This window comes from Chinchilla lanigera, unplaced genomic scaffold, assembly GCF_000276665.1.
Source record: "Chinchilla lanigera isolate Chin_1 unplaced genomic scaffold, ChiLan1.0 scaffold00043, whole genome shotgun sequence".
Lineage (NCBI taxonomy): Eukaryota > Metazoa > Chordata > Mammalia > Rodentia > Chinchillidae > Chinchilla > Chinchilla lanigera.
In genome coordinates, this window is record NW_004955444.1 from 13,048,496 (window position 1) to 13,067,074 (window position 18,579).

Here is an 18,579-nt window from a genome sequence, read left to right on the forward strand (position 1 = left end):
CGGTCATTAAGTCACCGAGAGAGCTCCCAGCTAGGCTGACAGTGTAGGGGGAGAGTGGAAAGTAGCTTACTTGAGAGGCACATCCTCCCAGATGGGCCTGAGTCCTGCTTGGTCTTGTTTTAGGGAAGTCACGCAGAAGGTTAGTTGTTACTGGCTTATTGCCGTTTTCTTGTGATACTGTTACGGGCAGCTGAGTTAGATAGAAATATCACAGGCAGTCAGACAGGGCCAGGCCTTCCAAGGAGCCCACGTGGAAGATGCGTATTTGCTGTGGGCCAGACCTCAAGACAAAGGACTGAACAAATGCACCTCCCTAGGGATGGGCATCAGGGATTGATACTCTAAATAGGTAGCGATCACCTTGAAGAGTCCCTGACCCAGCCCCTTACAGGAAAAGCCTCTGTTCTGTATTCATCTCCTCTTGCTACGCGACTCAATTCCCCATTTGATCCCAATTTAATTAATTTTACCTGAACAATTCTTATTGGCTGACCATAGTTTTGTCCATTTTTCCCCTACCTTGGACCCGTCTCACCTCGTGGTTTTGTTCTATAAAAGACAGAGTTTTGGGTAACCCACTCGGGCCCCGGTTCTGTCCCTCTCTTGGGCAGAAGCTTTCTTTCCCTCAATAAATATATTCTGCTCTTAACCTCCGTTGTTCCTAAAATTCATTCTTCGATTTTAGAGAACACGAACTCATCCCAGATAGTCCCAGCTATCATTCAGGTTGGGAGTTTTTATTTTCCTGTATCAATACTGTACTCTCATGTGTTAAGAGTTGGGAAAAACAGCCTCTTAGGGCCTGGGTCTTTTAACCAAGACAACTGATGTTGGCTTGAGCAATAGATTTTATTTTGTAGTGACGTGAATCTTGTTATTTAGGGAGAATTCGGAATTATTCGATGCTCATATGATATCCATTCTGGAAAGTGAGAGTTCTAGTAAAATGTGAAGTCAGGGTAGATAAAATGTGGAGTTAGAAGAAAGGGGTTCTTTTTTTAAGTGGGGGTTTGTCAAAGTTTAAAAAAAGATTAACTCTGTGAGACGTTAGGGAGATGTGTTGCACCTCTCAAGCTCATAGGCAGAATCATAAATAAGGTAAGAGGAAATAGCAGAGACTTACTTCCTTTTCCTCGCTTTACAAGGGTGGCAAGCAAGGCATTTTATTACCTACAGAGGTCAGGGTCTTGATCAACATTGAACTGAGGAGGAAACCATCACCTTTGTCTATAGACAGGTAGATAAAAGGTTCTAAGGCGATTAAGACCTGCATGATTTCCGGCTGTTTTACTTGGAAAGAAAATTCACAGAGCTAGTGTAAGCAACAGAGACACATAATAATAATGGTACAGGTGTGTCCCCGGAAAACAGGAATGAAATGTGACTCCGCCTCATGAAAAGGTTTTTTTCCCAGTGTCTCTCAGTTCCTGTACCCGTTTCTGTAGGGCAATAGTTGGGAATATGGTGCGGGCCCTTCCCTTGAAAGCTCCTGAGTTTTATCTTTCAATCTCCTACCCAGAGGCACTTTTCTCTTTCTTCACCCTGACTGAAAAATTCTCCACTGTTCTAGCCTCATTTAGATGTTCACTGCCTGTGTCTAGGGATCAGGATTTTATGTGTGGTTGGCTTATATGTTTGTATCCCCCTTTTCCCAGGAGTGCATTGAAACGATAATAAAAATACACAAAAAGGGAAAAAAAGACTTTTGCAGTATGGAAAACTATAGTAGGTACAATTAGCCAACCAAAGATTTTAGATAATTTCTGGGAGGTGGAAAGCAAACGAGAGCATGGATACAAGGCTCAGAATGGAGACAGTCACCATTCAAAATACATATTATGCAATCTTGCAGAGACAGAACCATTCTCCTCTTTGAGCTTGCAAGAAGTTTTAAGCACAGAGACACAGAGGGCAGTTGTCCTCCACATTTTGCAGCTGTTGTTTAACTTGTCCCTCGCTTGAGCTACCTGGAGAACTGCTTAAAGGGATTTGTCTGGGGGGAGAGCCTATGGGGTAGGTACAGGCTGGGCAAAAAACAGCACAGGGCCTAATTTAGACATGGAAAGAAAAGGAAGGCCACCCTACTCTCAGAGTGAGTTCTTCCTTGAGTTGGCAGCCTGGCGGATCTTGGGCCAGATGCCTGTTTTCTGTCCATACACTGTAAATCAAAAAGGCTGTTCATGCCTTGGATCCACGCACTTGTAACTATGAATCATTGTAGTCTTTCATTCATAAGTGAAAAAAAAGTTTACCATACATTTAAGAAAAAACGACAACCTGAAAAAAGAAAGTTTAAGATAAACAAGGTAAATGATCCAGAAGAAAACAGATGACTGGAGAACAGAGCTATTTTTTTAAATGCTCATGGGTATTGAAGGGAACATCCAAGAAGATACTGCAGTGATGAAAGCCAGAAAACAGTGATATTAAAAGGAGCAAGTAGTGAATAGTACAGTTCTTAAAAACTGAAATCCTGATTGCTGAGCTGAACAAACAACATATCAATAATTTTAAAGACCAAGATGAAGATACAGACAATAAAATAGAGCATATCTTCTAAAACATCAGATGATAGAAAGCAAAAAAATACTAAAAGTAAGAATATGGATGAGAGATCCAGAAGATGAAACTATCTAGTCAGAGTTTAGAAAAAGAAATGCATGGGAAGGAGTGAAAGACACAACCCATCAGTTCAAACGGGCCATCCACAAACAACTGTGCCTGGACACTGCCTCACGAAATTTAAAAGTATTGAGGTTAAAAATAAAACCCTAAAAGCTTGTACAGATTGGAGCAAAGCAAAACAAAAAGGAAAAAATAGACTACCTAAAAAAGAATAATTGGATTATGGTAAGACTTCTCATCAGGAACGCTGGATGTTAGAAGGCAGGACAGCAAGGCCTTCAAAGTTCTGTGGGGAAATAGTTTTGAATCTAGAATGGAATATCCAAATCAAGGTAGCAATAACATACCAGGACAAGCAGTACATATTTGCACTGACTCTATAGTTTAAATTCCATTATTTCTTTCCAAAACAAATAAAAATTAGAGAATATCATATTGGTTGAGTTCTTTAAGAAGCTGAAGCTGAAACCGAATTAGAGTACAAAATCTTGCTGAGGAGTAACATCTATCAGTGGAGAAGGGGAATGCACAGGATTGGCTAAGGGTAACCAAGAGAGTGATGCTAACCTGAAAAAGCGTCTGCCAGCCCTCTTGGTAGCACCAGAGCAAAGATTTCCCTTTGAAGGAGTCTCAAGTTGGGCAGAAATGGTTGAGCTCAACCACTGCCCAGAGACTGATAACCTCTAGAGCAGTGGTGGCAAATCTATAGCATGGACGTTATTGTGTTTTTCTTTGAAGACAAAGATGTTAATGAGAAGTTGTTTTTCCTAAACTAAAACCTCGGCATTCAGGTTTAAGTGCAGAGTTCTTACTCTGTGATAAATAAGTGGGCTTTGGGTTGCAGTTTGGCACTCACTCAATCTCTAAAAGGTTTGTCATCACTGCTCTGGAGGATCCTGTGGGCTGTCAATTAACTGTCCTCCTTGCCCTTGGGCAAGGAGCCCTCCCTGAAAGGCGATCTAACAGCATGTGTCTGTCTCTGCCACAGATGTACTTCAAGGCAAAATAAAATCCAAGTAAAAGGAGGTTGCAAGATGTAAAAGAAAAGTTCCTGAACTCAGGAACTCAAGGAAAATAAATCTCAGGCTGACAGTTGCTATAGTTTGGATGCTATTTGTCCTCCTAAAGATTTACATATTGGGAGCTTGGTCCCGGGGGTGGCGGTATGAGGAGGAAGTAGTGGGACCTTTAAGAGGTGGAGCCTTGGAGGAAGTTCCTAGGTCTTGGGGTCACATCCTTGGAAGGGGTTGTGGAACTCCAGTTTCTCTCTGGCTTCCTGTTGAGAGATGTAGGGGCTGGGGATTTAGCTCACCGGCAAAAGCGCCTTCCTGGCAAGCGCAAGGTCGGGAGTTCGGTTCCCGGTACGGGAGAAAAACCAAAAAAAAAAAAAAAGAGATGTGATCCTTCTTCTCACAATCACAATTGCTTTGTCACTTGCTATGGTTGCTGTAACCAGAGGCTGTGCCATGTTGTTTGGACCCTTAGCCATCAAAACTAAAAGTTAAACCAATCCTTTTCTTTGTAAAGTGAGGCTGCCTCAAAAATTTCATTATAGCAAAATTCTGACAAATACAATAATATAACCATGACAGAGCAGGCTATGAAAGAAGGAAATGGATTCTTTTACAATGGTAGTGTTATTAAGGACTTGGAAAAGCTTACAGATATGATAAAGGCACATGTTACTTTTCTCAAAAAGACAAAACCAAATTACATAGGAATTTCCAAAAAATGCAAAAGGTTTAAAGAAAGTATGGCCCAAATATAAAGCAAATTGAAATCTTTTAAAGAAATTGGTGGCATATGTCAGGAGTTGAAGCATATCACCCCCTCCACACACATACTTGTGTATCAAAGCGCTAACAGCTGTACTTCAGAATGAGACTGTATTTTCAGATAGAGTCTTTAAAGAGATTCTTAAATTAAAAATGGAGTCATTAGTATAGGCCTTAATCCAATATGACTTATCCTTATAAGCAGAGGAGATTCAGGCAGAGCCACACACAGGCCATGTGAAGACATAGGGAGGAGATTGCCATCTGCAACCCAAGGTGTAAGAGTTAAAATGATGAGAGTTATCTGGAGTGCATGTGTCCACTGAAATGACCTTGGCTACATGCCTTCCTGCAGGGAGGCTGATTATCTCCTGATAAAAGAGTGTAAAGAGAGAACTGTTAACCCCTGGAGGACTAATTGTTCCGAGGCTCTAGCCAAGGCTGGGAGTGGTCCCTTCCTGCCATGCAAGCCTGTGGGTACCAAGTCACTATTTATTGTCTGAACACAGTACTCAGGAAACTGAGAAACTGGGTATAACGTGACATTTTCTCTCTCCCCTGCTGAAGGCTCTGCCTCATGCAAGATCCTTCCCCAAAGGATTCTCCTTCATCTTTGGTGCTGTCTCCTGCCTTGGTGTGTGGTTATGTATCTTTTGACTGCTGTACTTTTATAATAAACTACTTTCATCTTTTTAAAATCATTGCGTGACTTTTCTCTGTGTAAATCCAAACCTCAAATTTCTGTGGGCACGTACTCGTGACTCCCTGAGGCCACAAATTGGCATAGTCACCAGGATCCACTGAGACAAAATGCTACCTTGTAAAGAAATCTGATCTTAAATACATTGTGTATGATATTCCTGGTTGGACAGACTTGCTGTGCTCACAGCTTGCTAAAAAGTGGACAAATGGGACACAATTGTATAACAATTAAAATAAAAAGATTTGCAATGGCACCACCACCATCCCAGTTGCTACCTCTAGCCTGAGCCCATGTGCTCACCCACCAGCACAGCTGTCACAGCTGTTGCCATGACCACCACCACCACCACTGCCACCTCGCCCAGTTGCATGGCTGCTGTTGCCATCACCGCCCCAGCCCACTGGTCCACCTGCCCACCAGTGATGAGAAGTAAGGGCTGAGAAGGTGAGGCTCAGAGCACCGAAGCAGAGCTAACACGGCCCACTGCCTGGTTCATTGCCGTAAGGCCAAAGACTTCTGCTCTCCCTGTGGATTACTAGTTGTATAAGACACCGTGCTGATGAGTTGAGGGCCCCCAAATTTGTAACAGTGGGCCCTGACAACGCTGACTGTTCTGTATTCAGGTGAAGGTACTCCTGAGGTTATGTCTCCTAATCATCTTTTCCTTTGGGAGTACCTCTGCTTAATTTACAACCTTCCGCTTCTGCCGCGTAGTCAGGAACTTTGGACTCAAGATCAACTGAGGCTGCCTCTGCTCATAAGAACACCACTGCTCCTTGTCAACAGGACAAGTTTACATGGGCTGTCAATCACCTTTACTTCTTAGCCAACTGGATATTTAATACCACTTTCAACTGATACTCTCAAGTAGATGTGTACCAGTAGACACTGTTGGGGTGCTGTTACAATGTACATCCCACACAATGTCTTGGTACTGTGTCCTTTTTATGTGCTGCCTGTGATTGTTAATCAGCATTTTATGGTTCCTCAAATCATTAAAATATGTGGATGTTAGAAATGTTACTTACCATTTAGATAATTGTATGCTTACTGATTGGGACCAAACTGTTTTAACATTAATCAGAAAAATGAAACCATGCCTTCAACATTCTGGTAATTTGTGTACGTTCACTAGATTTCCTGTATGTGACTATTCTGTGTTATATAAAGTGGGACCCTAATGTGTGTTTTGCCAACAGTAATGTAACCAGCAGACATTGCTGGGGTGCTGTTGAACTGACGTCTCTCACAGTTTCTCTGTGTTGTGTTCAGCACATGAGCTTTGCCAGCAGTAACATGACTAAGTTAGTGCCAGTGGCTCTGAGTTCCCCCGTCTTGAGATGTCTACAACATCTCGAGATGCTCTGCTAAACGGGTAATGAGCTTTCTTTGTCCCCAGCCTAGATAGATGATGTATTCTTTACCTAGGTTCCTAAACCCTTACCTCTGCTACAAATCCATGTGGTGAATGGACACTTTAAAGTTATATCTCAAGAAACTGTTACTAATCATCACTGATATGACTTCTTTTTGAAGTCTGTTTCTGTACAATGTTACTCTCAAGCTTTGCTCAACTCCTTATTGATATTCTGTATTGTTTTAGCACTGCTTGGTAGGCTCCACTGTACAACATAATATTGCACTGATGCATTTCAGCTCACACCGTGCATTCCACTGACGCTAGGGCTGAATGTCAGGGAAAGGGTTAAAATAGTGAAAGTCAGGAAAATGCAGGTATTTGCTGAATTAACTCAACTGCATGCCATTCCTCACAGCAAAAAACAAAAACAAAAACAAAAACAAAAAGTATTTCCTTTGAGGAAAAATGTTATACACAAATAGTCTTTTTTATTTTAAAAATTTAAAAACTGACAAAACAACAATGAAGACAAAATCAAAGCAACACAAAAACAACAAAAATGATACATGACCTCAATACAAAGTGATAGAAATTTACAGTGGTTGCTATATTACATACTGTTATCATCAACGAAGTTGCTCAGTCCATTAGACATAAAAATATAAGATTGATCAAACAATCAAAGACAGTAACAAGTAAAAAGAAAAAGGTAAAAATAATTTTAACACTGGAAATGATGCAGAGCTTCACCATGCAAAATGGTAGGAGTTCAACAATGGTTCTTATACTGCATATTGTTTTCAGATCAGTCATTCCAATTACCAAATTCAAGCGTATAAAATTGGTCAAGGAAAAAGACAATTTTAAGCATTGACTGTTCCTCTCAATAAACTTCAGACATCAGCAGAACACCTATTCCAACTATCCTTACATAGACATATAAATTTTATTTTTCTTTTTTTTAAAAAAAACCAACATAACAAAGACAGAAGAGACCCAGAATAGCAAAAGCAATCCTCGACAACAAAGGCAAGCAGGAGCTATCACAAACAGTGTTGAGTGCTCTATGAACGTGTCCTTGGTCTGAGTATGACTGGAGATACCTACTTTGAGTCACTCGGATTCAAGCTGGCACCAAGCCACCTTTGTGTGAGCTCTGTATACAGGACTGGAAAAACTCCAGTGTGGTGCAGTGACACCATTGTCAGCTGAAGGAACTGCTGCCCTGAGCAAGATGCTGAAAGAGATTCTCCCCTTTGTCTCCCTGGGTGCTTTCCTCTGTCACTGATGTGATAATGTGATCTTCTTTTCTTTCTGTTTTTTATTTATTTATTTATTGTCTTTTTGAAACAGGTCTCACTATGCAGTCCAGGCTGGACTTGAGCTCACTTTGTAGCCCAGGCAGGCTTCGAACTCACAGCAATCCTCCTGCCTCAGCCTCATGAGTGCCAGAATTATAGGAGTGCACCACCATGCTTGGCCATTGCTTTTTAATATTTATATACGTGGCTGTATATTTATATAACATACAATATTATATGCTAATTATTAATAAATAATACTATAATATTAATAATGTATATATTTGTGTAGCTCTTCTCTGTTGGTGTGGACTTCTGTGGCCAGAACTTATTAGGGACTCCTTGCTGCCACACAAGGAGAGAGGTTTCAGGAGAAATTAAACCTGCTGATGCATTGTTCTTGGGTTTCTAGCCTCTGAAACTGTGAGAAAATAAACTTCCTGCTGTTAAAACCACTTAGTCTGCAGTATTTTGCTACGGCAGCCCTAGCACACTAATATTGGACAGGGACGATAAGGAATGAGAAATTTCCATTTTCGTTTAGCCATATGTTAGTTATCTTATACAATATTTCTGGAACATAGAACCCCATAATTACCATCTAATATAGACAACATCTATAAACATTGCTTTACAGTGAAGGAACTGGTACCCAAAGGTATGAAATGCTTCTCCTAAGCTGACAGAATGGAGCCGTGGCAGATAAGATCCCAGATCCCCTCAGTCACAGCCAGGACTCTGCTTGATACTGTTTTGTTTCCTTGTCCTGCTTGGACATTAGGTTGGGGATACTGGAGGACTGGCTGCCATTCTGGAAGAAAGGATGTTGGAAAGCAGTTTTTGATACCAGGCAAGGTCAGACGATGATTGGGACATTTTGAGAATCACCAAGTATTCCATGAATCAACAGGAACATATTCTCATCTCAAAAACCCAAAAGGAATTTTAAACAGTGATTCTATGAGGAGATATATCAATACTCTGTGATACTTGAAGGAAAAAAGTCATTGTTCAACCTGAAAAATGATACCTTACACATAAGAATTTAAAGAATTTTCAAGTTCTACCTTTCTGCTCAGTACAGGTTTATCCAGAATGTTTCATAATTTGTTCAGGAGGATCACTCATCATCCAAGTTGGAGAAGCCAGGCTGAGCTCAGGTTTAAATATTCAGAGTCCACGGCTTTCTGTACACATGTACTGTCTTGAAGAAGTATGTGTGGAAAAACAGGAAGGTAGCGTTTTCAAAATTAGAAAGGGAACCATTCTGGGGAATTCCAGAGGAGATTAGGGGCTTCTCATTGCTCTCAGTGTTTGGTTTTCTAGGGTCACTTAGCATTATTTCTTTCAGGAGAAGTACAGAGGTAGGCCCCCTGCAAGTCTCTGTTACAATGTTTCATCAACTGAGCAATATATACCCTTGTTTTATGTGTATGTGGAGAGACACTTCATTTAATATATGTTTGGTGTTGATTCATTAATCTTGAACTCATGATGAACCTTCCTGTAACTGGTGCTTGAAGGAACCTTGTGGGACACACAAGTTTTCTTCATAAGGCCTCTTGCCATCACTGGCTCTCATGCTCAGGAGCACTAGACAGTACTTTAGTACTACGATAAAGTGCATCATTTTAAACCAGATAATTAACAAAAACATAAAAATTGCAAAAAAAACCCCACATGGCACTAAATAAACCACGTAAAGAACACTTGTTTACAGTAAAAGAGATAAAACAAAAAAAGTGTGGCCTTGTTCAGCCTCAGCTGGGAACTGTGCAGTGGACAGCTCATGGTCAGTGAATGTCTTTGAATAAAAAAAGAAAGTGCTAATTGATTTTTGGATTACAAATAAATTTAAGTGAGAAGGACAGATGGAAATTTTTCTTCCCCTACAATGTGCAAGGGAAGTTTGTCTTCTCCTGTACAGACAAATCTATAAATATGGAATTTGAGATTAATGAGGATTGATTGTGTTGTTAACCTAACTAAATCCTGAATTATATGCCAAATCATCGCAATTATATGCCAAAAGATATTACTGAAGCTGGAGGTGGTGGTGCATGTCTATAATTCCAGCACTTGGGAGGTTGTGGCAAGAGGATGGCCATAAGTTCAAGGCCAGCCTGAGCTACACAGTGAGAGTGTAAAATAAAAAATAAAATAAAGAAAGAAAGAAAGAAGAAAAAGAGAGAAAAGAAAGAAAGAAAGAAAGAAAAAGAAAGGAAAGAAAAAGAAAGAAAGAAAGAAAGAAAGAAAGAAAGAAAGAAAGAAAGAAAAAGAAAGAAGGAAAGAAAAAGAAAGAAAAAGAAAGAAAGAAAGAAAGAAAGAAAAAGAAAGAAGGATAGAAAAAGAAAGAAAGAAAGCAAGCAAGCAAGAAAGAAAGAAAGAAAGAAAAAAAAGAAAGAAAGATCTTATTGAGACCAACCACCAGCTCATACTTACTGTAAGGAGACTGAGGAGCCTTTTGTGTTACAGGAAGGTGGTGAGGCCAACCCATCCAATCCCCAGGGCTCCTAAATCCCTACAATCTCACATGCAATCTTGCACATTCAGATAAAGTTGGACTACCATTTTGTTTACTGAACTAGTACCTGTAGTGTGTCAGACACTGTTCTGGAGCTGAAGACACAGCAATAAGCAATATGCACACAAATCTCTATCTTGACTAAGCACAAATTCCAGGGAGGCAGACAATAAATTACACAGAGTAGGCTCAACAGAAGTGAGTGACAAAGAAAAATAAAGCACAGTAGATGCAGAATGTGGAGGTTACTATGTTTCTCACAATGGCAAACTGATATAACCAGTAGCAAAAGAAATTGTTATGGAATATGTAGACACACATATACAAAAAACTACAAGGGTATACAGATTCTTCATGTATTTATATTTTATTCTAATTATTATTATTATTAATTATTATTATTATTATTACTGAATTAGGGATTGAATACAGGAATTCCCATGGAGCTTCATCTCCATGCCATGTTTTAAAAATTATTTTTTGAGACAGGATCTATCTCTCTATGTAGCTGAGACTGGTCTTGAACTTGTGATCCTTCTGCCTCAGCCTCCCACAATGCTAGGATTATAGAGATGCAGTACCATGCCCAGTAAGTTTCCTTATTTTAAAGGGCAGCAAATATTAAAGTTCCTTAAAAAGTTAAAGTTTGCCAAAATGTATTTCCTTTGTACTCTGAAGAAATAATGAAAGATTGCTAATTTAGTAGCCTGACAGAAGGATGGTATATTTTTACTAATGGAAACTTCACAATTTGTACCTTATTTTGTACAATGGAGAAATTAGACATAATTTCACTTTTATTATGAATAGATAACATTTAAAGTCATGAAAAGATTTTACATCTCATTGTATGAGTGGTTTTGAAATGCTGTATTTTTATGTTATAATAATATTCTTCACATCCTAATTTTATGGACTCAGAATAATGGGACAGAAAATATTAACTTGGATTTATATTTTCTTCAAGTGAGAGAGGGACAAATTAGACCATATTACACTATTTCACCATTTAAAAGTGATTATATTTAACTTTACAGAATCAAATATTTTTTAGGGCACTAGGATGATATAGTAATTAAACAGATAGACTTTAGAGCAAAACTACTTGAGTCTAAATGCTAATTATTCTGTTGTTAATGCTAATGAGTTCCTTGACCCCTAACTTTCCCACCTGTGAAATGGGAAATGATAATAGTAATACTGACTGTAAAAGGTTGTTGTGAGGTCTACATGAACCAGCTTGAATGAAACCCTTAGGAAAGTGGTTGGTTCATAATAAGCTGCATGTGTATGTTTGTTGTTTTAAAATATGCTTATAGTTTTTCTTAGTACTAGCTAAACATCCTAGAAACTTGTGGCAAGAACTTTATCAGAAATTTAACAATTATAATTATTTTAAAAATTTATTTCTGGTGTTGGTGATGGAACCCGAGGCCTTGCGCAGGCTAAGCATGTACCACTGCTCTACACCTCCAGCTCCATAACTGTTCATCACAGTGTTTCTAACCATTCTAGAAACATTTTTAAAATTAAAAATCAGCTTTTCATTCACTTAATATTGCAGCTATTGGTCGGTCAGGTAAGAGAAAGTGGCAGAGACCCAGAGAGTAAGTCCACAAAGACTCTGTGTTTGAGGAGGTGTTGAAGGTCGTGAGGAAGGGGGAGGTGGGAGAGGAAGAGGAGAAGACGAGGAGGTGACCATGGAAGGAGGGGGAAGAAAGGAAAGGAACAGGAAAAACCAGAGGAAGTCTTCTGACTTGCTCTTGAGAAAGCTACAGGAAGTAAGGGAGATTGCATAAAGGAGTTTCCTTGAGCTGTCAAGGGTCTTTGAAGAGATGGTAACTACTAAAGAAAGTTGTTGTTGAACTAGGGATTGAGTGCAGGGCATTCCCACTGAGCTTCATCCCCATCCTGCTAGGAGTATGTTCTCTTGAAAATAAGAAAACTCTGGGAGTAGAAGGAATGGACATGGTTTTTCAAAGACACTGGTAACTAGAAACAAGACTATCCTGCAGAGGCAATATAGAGCAGTTATTAATATTGTGGTCTGAAGGAACCAGCCTGCTCCACCCCTTACTAGCTGGGTGATCTGGACCAAGTTACTTAAACCTTTCTGTGTTTTAGTTTCTTACTCTGAAAAATTTGAATGGATAACAGTGGTAGTACTTGTCTTATAGGTTGTTGGGAGTATTAAGTGAATCAATATAAAGCTCCCAGGACAGTATCTGGTACAAAGTACTGTGGTTGCTGGCAAGTATTTGTTCAGATTTGTTTTTATGAATGAATGAATCATCTTATTCAAATACAAATAAGTGTACTTATCCTAAAGCCAGAAATCTCAAATTCTTTTGTTTTGGAGGATGGCATATGGTGGGAAATGGTAAGAGACTTAAGAAATGGAGTGGATAAGCCAGAAAGAGAATCATTTTATTTCCATTAAAATCTCAACCTCTTGCTTCACATAACATATCCCTTTCAGGTTTGATACCCAAAAAATTTATTTTCTAATATTGTACACCTTGATTTAAAAATAATTTCTGCTAAACACAGTAAAGAAATACTTTAAATGAAGGTATTCCATATGAAACTATTGGGCTAATAAATTAATCAATATATAGACCCAATCTTTTATCTTTCCATGGTAGCTTTCATTTATGTCCTTGAAACCTAGTTTAACTTTAAAATATTATTTCTATTATAACAAATACTTCTAAAAACTCCAGTTTAAAAATCTACTTAATGTGTATGTTCCAAAATAGATAATTTTCAGTTTAAAAATGTTAGAATTTTATGCTTAAATGGAAAATATGCAATAAAACATTCCCTTGGAAAAAGTCCAAATGCCCATCATCTAGTGAATGGATAAAGAAGATACTTTTATACCATGGAGTATTAATCTGCCATAAAGAAAGATAACTTGAGACATTCCTAGGTAAATGGATGCACCTTGAGAACATATTCTTAGGTGAAATAAATTGGACACACGTGTTTAAATATAGCATTGTTCCTCTGGTGTGAGAAACAGAGAGAGTAAAAAAGGATAATGGATCCTAATACAAATCCTAATACAAAATGTATAATAGGTACTGTGAAATAGGAAGAAAATGTTCAAATGCGAAGGAGAACAAAGAAGGGGGAAGGGAAAGGAAGGGAAAGGAAAAAAAGAGAAACTAGAAGGAAAAATATGGAAACAAAGTGGTTGGAGGGGTGGGGATTGAGGGGAGAAAGAAGAATCTAGATATATCATGTATAGATACAAATTTCCTGTGATGAACGTGATCGTCATGTAAATCTAAAATGTACCAATAAAAGTAAGTTTTAAAAATTCTAATTTCATTCTTAAATGGAAAGTCTGCACTAAAACATTCTCCCATTTGTTCTTGAACCAAAAAGAAAGTGTACTGTAGGTGTAAAGTGTGAGAAAAGAAGGTGAACACCTCAGCATTGAAGTGTCAGAAGCAGAGTCATTTACAGATGGATGATGGATGCATACTGAATCCACGTTAAGTGAAATAAATCAGGCACACAAGCTTAAGTATCATATCATTCCTCTCATACGTGAGACCCACAGTGTAAATAAACTAAAGAGCAAAATAAAAGACAGTAGGAAATGGGGAGATAGATCTTTTGCAAGTGGGAAGGGGACAAAGAGAGGGAGGGACTGGGGAGGAGAAGAGACAAAGTAGATGTAAAATAAATTAAGATATGTCATGTACATGTAACAGATACCCACAAAGAATATCTTCATTATGTACTGCAAACATGTACCTATAAAAGGAGAAAAAAGGGAAAATATTTGGGTATCACAACAGATAATTTAAACGCAAAAAAAAAAAAAAAAAAATCCTCACTAAATTACACCGTCTTTTCCTGGTCCTGGAAATAAGGATGTGCCTGGTGGGCTTTCAGACATTACAGAAGTTGATCAGATTTCCAGCTATTAGAAAGCTCAGTTGGCAGTCCAGTAGTGACCAGAAAGTACTAACAGCTGTCTTATAACTGCTGATGATTCTAAAAATTTAATTTTACTTCTTAGGGACAGCCCTGGAGCAGCATCATTCCAGAAAGTTATATCATATTTTCTCATTCATTGGCACTGAGAACACTTAGATCTCCTTTTGGAGAAAGACTTTTCTCAGAAATGACATATGTTGTGAGAATGATCAACTAATAGGTAGGTGTTTGTTAGTTTCCTACTTCACTTTTAGCTCTCAGGGAAATGCAGATACATGAGGTGTGATCCAAAAAAGTATAGTGATTGTTTAAATATTAAAAATGTTATTCTAGTGAAAGATACACTGAAATTAACCACCCTTGAAACATTCCCTCTCCATTCAAACACAGTTATCCCATCATTCTTGCCACATTGTGAAGGGGTTCTCTAAATCCTCTTTTGCGGGAGAGTCTCGTTAGGTTATCTTGATGGTCTGGATGCCTGAATCAACTTAAAATGTTTATGTTTCATGGTCACTTTGACTTTGGAGAAGAGCCAGAAGTTGAGTGGGTGCCTGACCTGGTGAATTAAGTGAACAAGGACACATGGTAAGGTTTACGTTTGACAGAAGTCGCCATAAATATTTGCTCAATGAGAGATGATCATAAAATATGGTGAATGTTTATATGAAAAGTTTATTACAGTAAAATGCACACCCCATTGTTCTTTTCTATGCATGCATATGGTCTTTTTTATTTTAAAGAGCAAAAGATAAACAATGAAACAGGTTAGTAGGATGGTTACAATAATTGATAATTGCACATTGTTGTCTTCATTTGTTAATCAGAGTAAAGATATAGGCATGATATCTTGTCTAAACAATAGTAGCACAAAGCTTTATTTTCAAGGAACTAAGAGAAGCTAGCTGTAAAACTATTTTAACTATCTTATGTATACATATGTATTTTTTTCCTTTCTTCCTTTCTCCTTTTCCCCATTGCAGTTTGTCTTCTTTTGCACAGTTTTTTTCCCAGTTCACAGTGTCTATTGTACGTTTTGGATCCTATTTTCGTGTTCAGTTTCTCATACCAGTGAGACAATGTGATGTTTACACATGTGGCTCTGATTTATTTCACTTATGAATATGGTCTTGAGTTGCATCCATTTATCTATGAAAGTCTCTAGTTTGTCCTTATGACTGAGTAGTACTCCATTACAAAAAAAAAAAAAACCACATCTTTTGATCCATTCCTCTATTGATAGACATCTAGGTTGTTTCCAAGATTTAGCTATGGCAAATTGTGTTGCTATAAACATTGGTGCACATATATTGCTGTGGTATGATGTTTTTAATTCTTCTGGGGAGATATGGAGGGGGTAGGTGAGACCTCTAATTCCAGGTCTTTAAGGAATCTCCACACTGATTTCCACAGTGGTTGCACCAGTCTACATTCCCACCAGCAGTGAAAAAGTGTCCCTTTTTCCTCACAGCCCCTACAGCATTTATTATTGGTTGATTTTTTTGATGATTGCCATTCCTTCTGGGGTGAGATGAAATCTCAGTGTTGTTTTAATTTGCATCTCTCAAATAACCAGTGATGTTTAACATTTTTTTGTGTATTTATTTGCCATTTGTATATCTTCATCTGAGAAGTGTGTATTCATCTCAGATGCCCATTTTTGGTTTGGGTCTTTGAATTTGGGGGTCTAATTTTTCTCAATTCTTTATATTTTCTAGATAGAAGTACTTTGTAGGACAATTGGCTATAATTTTTTTTCATTCTGTGGGGTGGTCTTTTCACTCTGTCAGAGATTTCTTCTTTTGGGCAAAAACTTTTTAATAAGATCCCATTTGTATTTATTCTTTGTACTATTTCCCTTGCAGTCTGGGTTTTGCTCATGAAGTCTCTGCTCACACCTACGTCTTTGAGATTTTTGCCTATTTTCTCTTTCTGTAAATTTAGTCTTTCTATTTTAATATTTAAATCTTTGATCCATTTTGACTTTAGTTTAGTGCATGGTAATAGACATGGATCTAGTTTTAGTCTTTGATGTATAGAGAGCCAATTTTTCCACCACCATTTATTAAAGAGGCTATCTTTCTTCCAGTGAACATATTTGGCTCCTTTGTTAAAGATTAGGTGTCTGAGTGTGTTTGGGTTCTGTCTGCATCTTCTATTGGCTTGCATCTGCAACTTCTATTCTGTTCCACTGATCCTCAGGCATGTTTTTTGCCAATACCATGTTGATTTTATCACAATTGCTTTGTAGTATAGTTTCAGGTCTGGGACTGCCATGGCCCCTGACTTCCTTTGGTTGCCCAGAATTGCTTTTGCTATTCTGGGTCTTTTCTGGTTCCAAATGAGTTTTAGGAATGTTTTCTCTAGAGCTGTGAGATATGTTAATGGCATTTTGATTGAGATTGCATCAAATCTATATAGCAGTTTTGGGAGTATGGTCATACTCCCATTGTTTTTTTTAATGTGCCTTTTACTGCAATAGGTTTTTTCTTAATTTAAACACTCACTGTATCTTTTGATCAGCCCTTATAAACTTTGAGTCCAAAATGTAGTTTTGCAAATCATTGTAAATTTGAGTCATCTTCAAATTGACAGCAGCTTTGTTTTACAGAGTCAACTATAAAGAACACAGGGATTTAATAAAAATGAATGTTTCTTAGGTGCTCAGGAGGGCTACAGGCCGGGGAAAAGTGATTCTGGAGATGAGGATGCACATAAAGGTTTTTCTGCAAAACAAAATAGAATGCTAAGCCTCTGTGAAAGAGACTTTAGCAACTTTTGCATTGCTAATAGGTAGAATTTTCTGTAATATCTCACACAGGTTAAACACTAACTCATATGGTTATCAAATATTGCTTAACCATTTGCCAAGTGTTAGGCACAAAAGCAAATAAACATCCTTGCCTTTGTGGTGTGGGAGACATCTGTCTGTCTGTCTGTTGTCTAACAGTCAAGACTGAGAAGTATGTTAGTGGAAGGTGCCAGAGAGGAAGAGTAAAGGAAAACAGGAAACACAGGGCTGGGCAATGTCATAGTTCTAGACAGGGGGGTCTGGGAAGACACCTCCCAAAAAGAAATATTTGAGAGATCATTATATATTTATGCTCCAAATCATACATTCTAAATTAATCTAGCTACAACTCCGAGCTGCAGTTTAATGAGGTGGTAGAAATTTCTCCTCTTCTGAGTCCCTCCTCTTCCTGGGGTTGTGAGGTCTGCAGGAATCTGTATCTTGGTCCTCTGGTGAATTCCAGCCCTTGTCATGTTCCAGCCTGATTACTCTTGAGGACTCTGTCTAAGTCTGCATGATCCTTGAAAGCCCAGTTCATCTGTTAGGGCTCCAGAGCCACGCCTTAACCTTGTCACCTAGGCATCCAACAGCCAGCACCTAATAGGAGTTCTCCACTATGTCGACACAATTCTGGGCTACTATAGGAACTCCTCCTAAATCTCTCAAAACCATCTCCATTTCAGAGAAGCCTCGTGATAGAATTTTTCCTCCTTTCATTTCAGGAGATCTTTTCTAACAGCCCTTCTAACAGCCAAAGCTCCCAAAGAGAAGCATGGTGTGTTATGTGAAATAGACTAGAAACAGAAGGCAGAAAATCTCCACATGATCTCACTTGTAAGTGAAACCTAAAAGCATTGAACTCAGAGGAGCAAAGAGTAGAATGGTGGTTATCAGGGCTGAAGAGCTCGGGAGAAGTTGGTCAAAGGATTTTAAACAGAAAAGTCTTGGTGATTGTTTTCAGGTATCCGGCTACCTTTGTTTTGAACCCCAAAGCCTACTTGTTGAAGAAGAATGATTTTTTTTTGGCTTAAGTAACAGAAATTTATTTTCTCAAATTCTAGAAACTGGACTTCCATGACGCGGTGTTCCCAGGTTGGCTTCTTCTGAGAAGTCTCTCCTTGGCTGGTAGACAGTTCTCTTCTCCCAGCACCCTCACATGGTCTTCCCTCTTACACGCCTGTGTCAAATCTCTCCTTATAAGGGCGCCACTCACATGGTAGGACCCACATTAAAGACATCATTTTAATTTAATTACTTATTTAAAGATCCTATCTCCAAATACAATTGCACTCTAAAGAATGAACTTCTTAACAGAAGACTCAAAATGAGAATTTTAGCTGGGCAGGGTGGCACACGCCTGTAATCCCAGCACTGGAGAGCCTGAGGCAAGAGGATCGCCATGAGTTTGAGGCCAGCCTGGGCTATATAGTGAGTTCAAGGCCAGCCTGGACTACAGAGTGAGACCCTGTCTCAAAAAACAAAGAACAAAAACAGAGAGAGAGAGAGAGAGAGAGAGAGAGAGAGAGAGAGAGAGAGAGAGAGAGAG